We start from the raw sequence: 14,889 nt of genomic DNA on the forward strand, positions 1-14,889 counted from the left end.
GTAATTATGAGGAACATTTTCTGTCTTCTTGGTAACACAGAGCTGCAAGGAATGTGTGTGTTGCCTCCAGAAATGTTAGGGGCCAGGACGTCATTCTTTCAGAATGACAGAACAGACAAGAACTGAAAGGGAGAAAAAAGGAAGAAAGAGAAAATAAAAGCCAAACCAAACAAATGCCTCACAGGTCATGATGCAGCAGCCAGAGCTTTGAAAGGCAGCCAGGGGAAATTCCCTGAGAAGCTTCCCTCTGTTCAGGTAGGAATTCCTCGCCCCTAACCTTTGTTTGGGATCAGCTGAATAATGTTATATGGTCTTATTTTTCACTCCAGCCATACACCTCCAGTCTGCACACATCTGAGTGGATCATCAGGGACAAACAAGCCTCTACTCTTCCTTTCGGTCCTCTGGCCCTCATGTTCATGGTTGGAGCTTCTTTTCCAACATAGTGGCCTCTGCTGGAGCCACGTTGGTCTCAAAGGGCAGTGGGCAGAGCCCACGAGACCAGAAGTGCTTGCTGCAGTGGAGAGCCATGCGATTGCTCCTTCACTGACACATTTAAGGGCAATGTTTGACAAACTGCTGCTCATTGCAAAAAATTATTCATAAAAACCCAGCCCTGATGGCAAGTTGGCAGCACAATTACCTGAACTCTCTGTATAGAAACTCCAGGTCACTGGTGACTGTTTAAGGCTGTGCTGTTTCAAGATGAATTAATTGCCTCCTGGGTTTCCCCTGGCTCTGTAAGGCTTTTCCTGGATTCACACATACTGCCAGCTGCTGCACAGAAAGCCAGTGGGGGAAGATAGGGCTGGGAGAGAAGATACAGATGGGCCCTGTCTAGCAAAGCTTCAGTTTCGTTGGCTTCTGAACATCACGATCGCTCTGTGCTGCAGTTCTTGTTGCACTGCAGGCCATTGAAAAGAAATAATAATAAAACACATTGCAAGCCATGAAAATGAAAGGCTTTGATCTTGCTCTGCTGTTTGGGAGAAAGGCTGCAAACTCTACCCTACTGAAAGGCAGCATTAGCTGAGCTTCTCGGAAACTCACTCTTACAGGCTTCATCCAAACTACAAACTGGGTCCACAACTGCAGCTTGTGTTGTCCCTTTTAAGGAAGCTTTGATACACAGTAGTGGGACTCCCGCACACACCAGTACAGAAAGTTTTCTTGATTCTTATCCCTTATAGAAGTAGCATGTAATTCTTATTCCTTCTAGAAATAGCATGCAATTCTCTATGGAATAATTGCTTCGGTGCATCACATGGCTTGTCCTCAACACAGCACCCAAAAGCCCTGACATCATGAGTGTTCAGCATCATCCCAGAGCACTGTCCTGGTTGATACTCCCGTCCCTCAGCAATATTTAAACACCTTTAAATCATGCTGTCTGCCTCCTCACACTATTTAGGATTCAGAGCACTTTTCCTGGACGCTCTGCAGAAGGATCCCTGGAGATTCCATGAAAGGAAGGAAATCTTTACGTTGTATTTTGTGTCTGTTGGCTCCACAGTGATGCTATCATGTATCTATCTCCTGGATTGCTCACATCTTGGCATTAATTCTCATTGGATTTCTTTGCCGGCTATATCCTGATGTCTCAGATATGATTTATGCCTTTATTGACAAGTCCATCAATAGACAGTCTACCCCATTAAAACAAGACTACCCCTCAGAGAAGCCCCTTGTTCTCAATATTTATAAGCAAGTTTGATCTAGAGATTCCCAAACCCAGTACTTTCAAAGAACACACCGTGCAGGCAAATTCCATCTGTAAACTGCGCAAGCCACTGGGGTGGTATGACAATCTGATGTGCCATCCTACTGCTCCCCTTCCTGATGGTTTACTGGGATTAAGAGATCCTGTCCCTGAAGCACTATGTAATTTTACCAGGGGTGTTAGAAGTTTATTGCAGTCTTTTCCAGAGATGACAGCATTTCAGCAAGGGGATGCTGTGGAGCATCATATTCTAGTGGGGTTCTCTTGTGAGAGTATCCAAATGCCCTTCAGAAACACCTCCAGCAGTGTGCCTATCATTTGCCACATGTGTTTATTGCCTTTTTTTTTTCCACTCCCCAAGTTAAATGCTATTCTTTGTCAGGGTCTTTTCTTCGTCATGTACTTTATATGACCCGCTCTCAATAAGTGCATCATTTAAGCTTTAGGATGAAACCTGGAAATAGCACTCAGACCCTTGGAGAGTTCATTCCTACAAACTAAAGATGCTTTCAGACCATTCTGCCTGATTGCATCCCAATACCAAATGATTCCAGAGAGCAATCCTTATTCACTTCTGCCACTCTTCTGGTGAGAACCATGACAGCACAGCACAGCGGGGAGCAAGCTGTTTAGCGTTTTTTATTTTGGTGGGTTTATCCCATTTTCCACCTCAGTCTGCACCTAATTCTCAGATATGTTAGCTCAAGTTAGGAAGCAACTGCTCTGATTTGAAGTGAGATGGGGTTTACTCAGCTGGCTGCCTGCTTTGCTCAATTATTAATGTTCGAGAACTATTGATTTTGCCTCCCTGAGCTGAGTGGCAAACAAGTGCTGAAAAATGGAAGTGGCAAGCAAAGGAACTAGGAAAAAACAGCATCTGTTTCCAACGCAATTCAGTCATCTGAAATCCAAGTGGCCCATGAATTATGTTAACCTGTGAAAAGTCATTCCCACAGAAGTTATTTTTTCCCTCTCAAATTCCTCTACTTACTTTCACTCAACATATTCTTCATTTCCCGGGTTCAAGGATTACATGTTTTGGGGTAATGGCTTCGGACAAATGATACCTTGATGTGAGCTGGCTGCAATCTAGGAAGCTCTTTGAGATTTGCTATGTAGATATCGCACTGAAGAGCTTCCAGGCAAAATGAGTTACAAAACCAAAGTGATATATTAGCCCAGCTCTCACTCTCAGACACAATCTTCCCCCCTCAACCCCAAAATGTACTTTAGTGGCTACAGTCTCAGGCAGCCCGAAATCTTAGATGACCCCTTACTTTCAAAGAATAAAACAGAGAAAATACCTCTTAAGAAGTTTACCTTCATGAGCTCTACCCATCCCAGCCCTAAGCTACCCCATAGCCTACCCATCCTACACAAAAATCCTCAAGGACCCTAAAGCACCCTCCAACACAGTCTCTGCTATGGGACACACTACTGCTGCCAAAATCCACCGTGTCGAGCTGGGACTCCAGCAGTGGCTGTGTTAGAGCCCAGCTTTGGCCTCAAGGAGGAACTACTAGGGCTTTTAAAGAGGTTTGTGCTAAATCTCCATGCAGAGCACAGCCTATAAACAGAGGGGGTGCTTTCAGAGGGAAAGTTATCAGGTCAAGGAAAAATCTTTGCAGAAGTCTGAACTGGCCACATATACATCAACAGGGTTTTGCCATGATATCAGGGGGATCCCAGATCCTATAGCAATGCACGATAGAAAAAACTGCAAGTAGAAGCAATCCCTCAGACAGAAACCCTGCTGGGAATGGTGGCAGGTCTTCATGATATTTGACCCTGGGCTTGATTCAGATTTTGTCAGAGATCCCTTTCCTGGGGAAGAATAGGCTAAACCAAAGCAATGAGACCTGAATAGGAACTCTGTCATTTCGGCGCTACTCTGACATCGTAATGCTAATAAATGCAGAAGATAAAAATAATATGTCAAACTAATAATATCTTAAACGACTATCCAAACCCTTCAGTGAGAGTAGATCCATAAAAATCATTACATTTCCTTCCCTTTTCAGTGTCTCTTGCATAAATAACCCCCTTTTATAGACAGAAGCTACGATGTAATGCAATCAAACACAAGCCTGACTTTTCTTTCTCTGCAGTGCACACAGTTGAGGCCAGGTACCCCTTCTCCTTTGTACCCTCTAAGCCAGTGGCCAGCCAAAAGAATCAGGCAGCCAGGGAGAAGGGAAAGAGATTAAAAGAGAGGGCTGCAAGTGAAACAGTGAGCACCATAGGAATGACTGCAAAGAAGCTGCCTGGGGTCCTGTTCGGGTCCCCATCATGTCCTGTGCGACTCTGTTCACCTCGGGGGAGCTTAGCAAATAGAAGTAACCACATGTGTTTACCGCCTGTACACCATATTCTCCAATAATCTACCCAAAGAAAATAAGATTTCTTTGGAAAGAAAGCAAGAGAACAAGTAAGTGAAGAAGGGGGAAAAAATAAAACACGTATAAAGCAAGCATCAGCTTTGAGGCTACAACCTATGGGTTAACAAGATCTTTTAACAGGTTGTTCCTCTCTCCTCACAGAACTCAGCATGTCTAGAAACATATTTTTTATAGCTGGCTTTCTATAACATCAGCTTGTTCTCATCTCTGTAACTAGTTTATTGCAGCTATGATAATAACTGATCAACTTGTAAACCTGATTATAAAGTCTGCTCCCTGATCTGCTTTGTTCCTTGGCTGACTCTTGCTTTTGAAAGCAGCAAGGATTTACAGTGGTGGCTGTCTGCGGCATCCGTCCCCTCCCTGGCTTGCCATTAACGCTGCCTGGTTCGGGAAGCGCAGTCTGGCTCCCATGGAGTGGCTGAGGATGTCTGGTTACAGAGCCTCCAGCCATTAACCCCACCTGGACCTGGTCCGAGCTGAAAAGAGAGTATCAAAGTTGTGGAAGGAGTCAGAAAGGCTGGCAGAGGGGAAGAAATGCCTGTCTTGTCTTCTAGCATCCTGCGGTCCTCATGGGTCGCACTTGTGAGATACTGAACTGCACAGAAGTGGATGCCCTTCAAACAGCCCTCTGGATTTGACAGTTATGATGCTGCCTAAGGCACCTGAAGGCCACAGATAGACAATATATTAAGTAGGAGATATCTGAGAGGGATCACTTGCTACTGGGCACATCCACAGGCAATCCCTTGAGAAATCCAGTCTGAATCACCCCCAGTAGAGTTGACAGGCAGAAACAGGATTCAACAAAGAGTTTGACATCTGGATATCAGTCTGCATCTCCTCAGGAATCTGGACCTGATTTCTGCATGCAACGATGTCTCTCCCTTTAATACCCAGGTACATCCTTCTGTGGAGAAAGCAGATGGTTACTGTGCTGCCTGGCTGTGCCGTAAGGAACTTATGTGTTGCCAAAGACATTTTTATCTCATTGGAAATGCTGAAATGCGTTGGGAATTCCAGATTATGAGTACTGAGAAATTATGTTTTCTCAGCACAGAGTGCACCAGGACAAGAAAGAAGTGCCTTGCCATTTCTTTGCAGCGCTGTGCTTCAGCCCTCAGTAGGGAAACCATGGAGTTGGGTAGCTCAGGAGCCAAGTCCTGTGCTCAGGGGTGAAAGGGAAATCCCACCTGAAGGCCCCATGCCAGCTGCAGCCTGGCTATGTGGTTGGACCCGTCACACAAGACAAAGAGAGGAAGACATTTCTTCCATCACACAACAATATAGGGTCTCAGGTGCCGGGGCACCTGCATGAAGCAAATGAGCTAGCCCATGCCATGCCATGAGGCTCTGCACAGCTTGCATTAGGAAGCACTATTACAGCCATGTTGTCATACACGAACTCTAAATTAAGACAATTTATTTCCGCATGGGGGGAATTCACCATGCACACACATACCTAAGAGAGATGAGTTAGATGCCCAATGTCAACTGGCCTTGCAAGGAACAGGTGCTTTTATTTAATTACCAGTGCTTGAAAACCCAAATCAAAGTCTCTGTGGATGAAAAACATGGCAATTGACTGACAAAAAAATCCTTAACTTTCTAAGCCAAGATGTCCCTTTAGAGCTGAAAGAAGTATAGAAATCATTGCCATGATAACTAGATTAATCTTTCTTCTCAAGGACATGAGGTATCCAACTAAGCAAGACTTTAGTAGCAATAATTATTTGACTTAAATAAAATAAGTATATGTGTTAAGTGTATTTCAGCAAAATACACTCATTTTTATTCATACCACTAGTGGTAATAATAACGGTTAACAAATCAGAAGCATTGTTTCATGCCCTAAGGAGCTTTAGAAGCACTAAGAAATTAAGGATTTGCTAATAAAGAGTGGTGAATAAACAAAAATCCCAGAAGGATTTTATGAAGTTTGAATAAGCTACAGGAATCAATGGAAGATAAATGAGAACCCAGAGAAATCTGGTTTATATTAAAAATCCCTAAAAACAATAATGTAACATGGTCTGGGTGAAATGAGGTCAGTGTGCCTCTTTCCAGAACTGAACAGATGTGGCCACAACGCAGAACCCACCACAACAGAGGTCCTTTTCTCAGGAAATTCAGGACAGATATAGATGGTGATTCTGGCAAAGACGCATCATGCCAAGAAGCAGATCCCAACGACAAGGATAAAACCAGGATGAAAGAAAACTGCAAGACGATGGTCAGAACATAAATATCCAGGTATGTTAGCCTAACATCTTTCTCCAGTTCTACTTGTATGGAGATACTTGAAATTGTAATAAATAAATAAAACCCTGCTGCTTCAGAAGGGGAAATCTGTGATCAAAGAGTTCTTTCAAGGTGCCATTAAAATCAAGGCATTAAATTTATGCTTGTACTGAAGCACATAAGCAGCTATTTAACCAGCTCTGGGCCTTTTATTTTTCAGCTGTTGGCAATGTTAGAGCCCAAGCCCCTGCCCAGGCTTTGCCCACTAGCAGCACTATCTTTGATTCAAGCATCAGTGCATTTTAGTGTTGTATCTTAAGGCTCAAACCTGCAAAACACCAACTTCACTTAAGAAGCGCTGAGCGCCCTCAGCTGTCTGAAAAGCAGTTTGTTTTCTGCCAATATTTCAGGTCTGTGTTTACTGCCTTGAATAGCCTCAGAAAAATTCTTCTCTTCTTTTACTTGTAAACTAAATTCTTCCCACTATTCACCACTCTCCCAGTGACAGTGCAATGGCCGGCTCTGGATTTCTGGCCTGTTTTGCAGAGGATGACTGCTGCACGTTTGCCACCAAGCAGGGCAGATTACCCTCGTGCCTGGGAGACAGAGCAGCAGTGCTGAGCAGCCGGGGCTGGCATCCCTCTGGGATCTAGGCATCATTGAGAGCTGGGATACACCTCGGTGGTCTGCAGGGCAGATGTCCATTGAAGGCCTCTCACTCTAAGTCCCCATGATGATAACATCCTTTCTTTATCCCACAAGTTGTCTCTGCCTTGGGATTCAAGGTTCTCAAACATACCGTAGTTTCATGCAGAGTTTATGCTGGCGTAAACCAGCACGGCTTCTTCTCCTCTATCATAGAATCAGACTGGTTTGGGTTGGAAGGGACCTTTGAAGATCATCTAGTCCAAACCCCCGTGCCATGGGCAGGGACATCTTTCACTAGATCAGGTTGATCAGAGCCCTCTCCGACCTGGCCTTGAACACTTCCAATGATGGGGCATCCACAACTTCTCTGGGCAAACTGTTCCTGTGTCTCACCAACTTTATCATGAAAAATTTATTCTTTAATGTCAATATAACTGACCCTCTTTCAGTTTAAAACAGTTGCACCTTGTCCTGTCACTACAGGTCCTGGTAAAAAGTCTCTCTCCATCTTTCTTATAAGCCCTCTTTATACATTGAAATGCCTCAATAAGGTGTCCCCGGAGCCTTCTCTTCTCCAGGCTGAACAACCCCAACTCTCTCAGCCTTTCTTCCCAGGAGAGGTGTTCCAGCCCTCTGATAATTTTCATGACCCTCCTCTGGACCTACTCCAACAGGTCCAAAAGCCACATCTTCACAGTCTTCCATCAAAGTTGCATGAGCATGTGGTAAGCCAGCACAAGGGAAACTGTTTTAGTTAAAAACTGACCCAGGTTAAAATCTCTGGTCTGCTTCACTCTGATCTGGCTGTCTGTATGTCTCCACCTGCACTTCTTTCAAAGGCAGTGCTATCTTATACAGGCTTAAACACTATATTAACTTTTCACTCCAAGTCTCCTTGCAGGAGGCACATTCCCAGGTATGCCAGGGTGTTCCTATAGTCATCATAGCGATAAGCCAAGGCTGCAACACAAGCAGGTCCCCTACGTGATCAAAAAAATACTGCAATTTGTGAGATGTGTTTGCAGGCTTCATTTCCACTCGGTAGCAGCCACAGTATCTCAAAAGCAAGACGAGGATATGGTCCCATGCTACTACACAGCTCTCAGGAGTATTGCCGAGGGTTCACAGCTTGTAGAGGCAGAAGATGCCCCAGAAAAAAAACCCATCTGGCTCCTGCCATAGGTGTGATCTGGGGTCTCTCTTTGGGAAACTCTGTACTGTCACAACCTCCACAATGTTACTGTAATTGTTCTCTTAGTGGTTTGTAACACCTGACATGCTCTTTGCTGCATCCTATCAGAAATGCCAGTGCAGCTCAATTCACTACAATAGCAATACTTCCCTCCTCTGAATTGTGTAAAAAGGGAAATAGTGATGAGTGCCCTTACAAAACCCACCAGAAGTTGTATTTTCACTCTTAGTAGGAAATCAGCTTGTGGAGTCAGAGAGCCCTACAACCAAATATCATAGCAAGACATTGGAGGTAAAAACAAAATAAGGGGCATTTATGACTAAAAATATTAAGGGGATTTTCAAAAGGATTTAAGTGGTAAAAGTCATGAAGAACTGGATGTCATAATCCATTTGCCTCCAGGCTTTAGTTGAGAGTTATGCCTTTTAAAATAATGTTATGCTTCCACCCAAATATTTTTGTTTTGACCATCTCTTTGCAACCAGGAAGCAATGTTTCCTTTATGTTATAATGCATGATGGGAACCTGGCTAATCTCTCCCCGTGGCCCATATGGTGGTACAGAGCTGCAGACACTGTTCTCTCTTAATGATGAACACGGGTGCATTTCAGGATAAAGAAAACAGTATTATCTGCGAGAGATTTTTGCCACAGTACTTTCAGAACAGAGGCTTCCTCAGCCCCATTCTGGCTTAATTTCCTCTTGCAGCTTTACAGAAGCACTCCAGATCTCCCCTACATGGAGTCACTTCTTCCAAGGGGAGCATGCTGCACTGGACAGACCACTGCTCTCCCTCAACAAGGTGCACTGTCATTGCTCCTTGGCTGTCCAAGACTTCTCCATCTGACCTGGAATCCTCATGTTTCATTCTCTTCTCTCCATGGCTCTCCAATTCCTTCTCAATAATTCCCTAAAATAGTCCCACTTTTACTTTTGACCATCCTTAGGCAAAAGTAAACCTCCCTCCTCCATCTCCTAGCCCTGGGTCACATTTGCTCGTTGATCTGCCTGTGTTTTCCTGGCATAGCTGTACTTGGCAGCAGTGCCACATTCCAAGGGCTTCAGACATTTTCTCAGTCTGCTGCCTTCTTGGTCCAAATTTCACACTCAGAAAGAGCAAAAGAAAAGGGCAAAGATGCCTGTGTTTTTAAACACTTGTGGTATTCTGGAGCTCCTGACCTGTTCAACCGATGATGATCTGGAAAGAGAATTGGTGCCATCTATTGGAAAGAGAAAACAAGGACAGTTGTCAATTTGGCTTTTCGCTTTTCTGCACATTTATCCATTTTATTTTTTACTTGCCCTTTATCATCAAGGGTGTAAGGACAGAAGCAGCAACACCTGCTTGGCATGGCAGCTGTTGAGTGAAATGTGCTGCTCCCTGAGAGGACACCAGTATCTGTTGAGTGGTCAAGAAAGGAGAAGACAGCCCAAACAAGGATCCTATAGTACTGTCAGTGGCAGTTATTCTGCAGTCACGAGTCAGTTCATCTCTTCTGAACCACCAGAGACAGAATCACAAAACCACCAGACTTATGGTTAACATTTAGCTTTTCTTCTCAGCAAAAAGTCTAAAGCATCCTACTGTCAGACAGAAAATTACTTTGTCATCAGGGGTCCTAACGCAGGGCCATGTACTTAAGAGGAAATAGCATAGAGTACTTTTCTTGGTTGCTGCTCTTGCTAGACTGAGAGGAAGTGGGGACATTTTTGCCAATTTGACTCCAATCACTAAATTTATTAGAAAAAAAGATTACAGATAATAATTTTGACTGGTGACAGAATGAGTTTGTTTCAAGAAAGAAATCAGAGCTGATGGTGAGGAATTCCAGCAACTTGGCACAATCAAACTGCAACTCATCTGAGGAAGGAAAAAGCTGAAAAGGAAAACCGTTACAGTACAATTTCTCTACAAACCAGCAAGCGCCGAATTAGATCATCTAAAAGCTGCGCTAGAGGTACTATTTTTACTCTTCTATGTCATTGCACAGGGATGTTATATAATTGCAGTTGTAAAAGAAGTTATCCATTTGGCTGTATGTGGGAGGGAAAATGGTACACGACACTCTGTATTAAACTGCACAGAATGGGTCAAAAGTAATTAGTTAGATACATTCTTTGGCACTACCTTTGCTTCACATATCCTGCCCACAACAGGGTTATCAGACTGAAAACATGATCCCGGGTCACTTTTTTCTACTATTTTATTTCAGTCATGTCTTGGCTTCCTGGACTTTGCATTTGATGATTCTCCCTTTGAAGGTAGTAACAGCATCAATAGAAATAGGTTCAATACTGGACTGATAATCAAAAATCCATGATGATCCCAGATTGAACACACCATACCATCTGTTAATGGCAGATAAACATTTAGAACATACATCTGACTTTCATGCTCTTTGTAGTTGTTTTACTGTAGATGATAATCTAAGGCCTGACATTGTTTAATGTAAATTTTACCAGCTGGCTCTGAGCCCTCTCCAGGCCATGGTAGCATTTAATTGTTGGAAGAAATGAATGCATTTCATTATCTTACTTCTCTCTAGGTTATGGTGACATTCATCACATAGTAGTGCTGACTGCAGAAGTTGGACGCACTTCATAACATCCCCACTCCCCCACTTAATCTGCTCAAAGCCTGCAAAGAACATATCTTTATGGTGTTTTCAAATTACCTGTCAATTGGAAATGAAGCTTAATCAGCAAATTTGAAGTCACAACAAACACTCCAGCATTACGTTGGCAAGAAGCCCAGGTATTAATGAAGGGCAGTAGTCCTTCCACGGACGTGTGCATACCTCTGTGGACAGAATAAAACAAAGCCTCTTTAGGAACCTGAGCTGCTCAGAGGAAGCAATTCAGACTGGTGTAGTGTATATTCATAGTGTCCTGAGAGAGAAGTCAGTCTTTGGGCAACGTCTGTACAGTATCTATAGGATCCTGGCCAATATCAGGTGTTTCCAGCAGCTACCACAGCAACAGTCAGAAGCAAGAAGGCAACGCTCAGACTAGAAAGGCAGGAAGAGCAGAGCTGATGTAAGAGAGTCAGAGGCAGCATGAGTTACACATAAGACAGCCAGACAGACAGATAAAACTTAAGCCCTATGTGTATATACGTAGAGATACACATAGAGACATGTTCTTTGTATCAAATCTTTCTGAAGTTCAAGCCTTTGTCCCAGCTTTGTTAGATTCTCAGGGTTCAGCTCCTGGACAACTGCAAAAACAGTATCCAAGCTGTTAGCCCAGGGCGATGTGAAGATAATTCAGCTCAACCCTCCGTCATTTCAGACTAAGCTAAGCTGCATTATCTCACATTTGCTAGGGAGTAAGGGTGTACACAAAGACTGTTTCCATGGCTCAGCTGCCGCAAGGGAATTTCTTAAGTAACTTGACTGAATCTGAGCCCTCAGACCCAGAGCTGACCAATGTCTATTTTTGCAAATAAATGTTATGGAGTGGTGTGGGGAAAGCTATACACTTTTATACCTCTTGCCTCCAAATATTTACCATCTTTGCAGTACAGCATAGATACATGAGCCACTCATAACTCAGCCCAGCAGCTCAGACCACTCACCAGAGTTAGAACAGAAGTCTCCTTCCTTCACAGAGCCAACACACTCCAATCCTGCGTGTTACCCATGACCTGAAGAACGGACAAAACAAATTCATCACATGAGAGACTGTGGTGAAAAAAAGATCTGAATAAAATAAGTGGGCCCAAACAGTTGTTTACTCCATTGCATTCCCACAACACTGATGTGTAACAACAGAGTTTCATGCAAACACTTTAATGTTCCTTAGATTGAAGCAATTTTTCCTTTTACGTAAAAAACTTGAATTGTCTCATTTTATTATTTTTCACAGGGCCTCTTTGGTTATTTCTCTTCCTCCCCTATCTACAAGGACTTTAATTTTTCTTTGGCTTTTAAAAACCAAAATGTTTCATTCCAATTAGAATCAGATATATCACTTCTGATTCCAAGCAACGCCCCTCCATTTTACAACTGCAAGCAAGGACTGTTCTTGCATTTGGATGTCTTCAAAGAATTGCAAGATACACAGATCTTATGGGCAGTGAAGCACATATCAAAATGCTAAACTGCTCCCCCAAAACTTGGAAAACTTGGATATTTGCTATCTAAATAAGATCTGTTCCCAAAAATGAATTCTGGGTACTAAAAACAGATCTGGGATTACTGTGGGAACAAACAGCTAAGAGAAGTGTAATAAAATAGTAAATGCTTCTTTAAATTCCTCTGACAAGTAAAATTCAGTTGATCTTTGTTGCTCTTCTTTTGCCTTTGCTGCACACACAGTAAGGTCCTGCAGTTTGCAAGAACTTAGCTCAGAGCTCAAATAAAAAGCCACAATGAGCTGCTAGTATTTCTGTTCCTCGTTCTCACAGAAGCTACCTTTATTGCCCCTCTAACTCCCATACGGTCCTGTCTAACATACCAGGCATGGATGCACTGATGGGAGATGACTAATTCAGAGATCCCACTCCCTCAAGCAGAGATCTCAGTGTACCTACAAGGAGCCGGATTCTGTTTGTTAGTAGTGTAAGCAGAAAGCACATGGATTATGGGCTCAGCATGCATAAATCTCCTATCAGACTGGTTCTTTACCACACAGGTGGTCCCAGATGTTTTCTGGTTTTATTTCTAGGGAGATTTGTAATCTGCACCCTCAGTTTGAATGCTAAAGTCCCTTAGCTGTAAAAGGATTGCTCCCTGCCAGCATCCACCATCCACCATGCACCTCTCCTCTCTCTTGTGCTGGGGAGTCCCTGGCTGCAGCACTTGGTGGGCAGCTCAGGAGACCAGTCCGCAGAAAGGCACAACTGCATTAAACAACAAACAGTCCACAACTCCTAGGAGATATCAAAACAGCATTTTCAAATCAAAAGAGTTTATTTTCAAGCCATGCGGTTATTTAATGAAAGACTGGTATTTTCTACATGGAAAATAGCCCCCTGAGTTAAAAGATAGGGACGGGAACCAGAACGGAGCCCCCATAATCCAGGGGGAAATGGTTAGTGACCTGCTGCACCACTTAGACACTCACAAGTCTATGGGGCCTGATGAGATCCACCCGAGAGTACTGAAGGAACTGGCAGAAGTGCTCACCAAGCCCCTTTCCATCATTTACCAGCAGTCCTGGCTAACTGGGGAGGTCCCAGTTGACTGGAGATTAGTGAATGTGACACCCATCTACAAGAAGGGCTGGAAGGAGGACCCGGGGAACTACAGGCCTGTCAGCCAGACCTCGGTACCGAGGAAGCTGATGGAGCAGATCATCCTGAGTGCCATCACACGGCATGTAGAGGATAACCAAAGGATCAAGCCCAGCCAGCATGGATTTAGGAAAGGTAGGTCCTGCTTGACGAACCTGATCTCCTTCTACGACAAGGTGACCCACCTAGTGGATAAGAGAAAGGCTGTGGATGTAGTCTATCTAGACTTCAGTAAAGCCTTTGACACGGTTTCCCACAGCATTCTCCTGGAGAAACTGGCTGCTCATGGCTTGGACGGGTGTACTCTTTGCTGGGTAAAGAACTGGCTGGATGGCCGGGCCCAAAGAGTGGTGGTGAATGGAGTTTACTCCAGTTGGCGGCCGGTCACAAGTGGTGTTCCCCAGGGCTCTGTGTTGGTCCAGTTCTGTTTAATATCTTTATCAATGATCTGGATGAAGGGATCGAGTGCACCCTCAGTAAGTTTGCAGATGACACCAAGTTGTGCGGGAGTGTTGATCTGCTTGAGGGTAGGAAGGCTCTGCAGAGGGACCTGGACAGGCTGGATTGATGGGCCCAGGCCAATTGTATGAGGTTTAACAAGGCCAAGTGCAAGGTCCTGCACTTGGGCCACAATAACCCCATGCAATGCTACAGGCTTGGGGAAGAGTGGCTGGAAAGCTGCCCAGCAGAAAAGGACCTGGGGGTGTTGGTTGACAGCCGCCTGAACATGAGCCAGCAGTGTGCCCAGGTGGCCAAGAAAGCCAATGGCATCCTGGCTTGTATCAAAAATAGCATGGCCAGCAGGACTAGGGAAGTGATTGTGCCCCTGTACTCGGCACTGGTGAGGCTGCACCTTGAATACTGTGTTCAGTTTTGGGCCCCTCACTACAAGAGAGACATTGAGGTGCTGGAGAAGGGCAACGAAGCTGGTGAAGGGTCTAGAGCACAAGTCTTATGAGGAGCGGCTGAGGGAACTGGGGTTGTTTAGCCTGGAGAAAAGGAGGCTGACGGGAGACTTTATCGCTCTCTACAACTACCTGAAAGGAGGTTGTAGAGAGGTGGGGGTCGGTCTCTTCTCCCAGGTAACAAATGATAGGACGAGAGGAAATGGCCTTAAGTTGTGCCAGGGGAGGTTTAGACTGAGTATTAAGAAATTTTACTTCACTGAAAGGGTTATCAAGCATTGGAACAGGCTGCCCAGGGAAGTGGTTGAGACGCCATCCCTGGAGGTATTTAAAAGACGTTTGGATTAGGTGCTTAGGGACATGGTGTAGTGGTGGTCTTGGTAGTGTTAGGTTTACGGTTGGACTCAATGATCTTAAAGGTTTGAAAACAGAGGAACCAAAATACCATAGAATCATAGAATGCTTTGGATTGGAAGGGACCTTTACAGGTCAACTAGTCCAACCCCCCTGCAAAAGCATGGACATCTTTAACCAGATCAGGTTGCTCA

This window comes from Ciconia boyciana, chromosome 1, assembly GCF_034638445.1.
Source record: "Ciconia boyciana chromosome 1, ASM3463844v1, whole genome shotgun sequence".
Lineage (NCBI taxonomy): Eukaryota > Metazoa > Chordata > Aves > Ciconiiformes > Ciconiidae > Ciconia > Ciconia boyciana.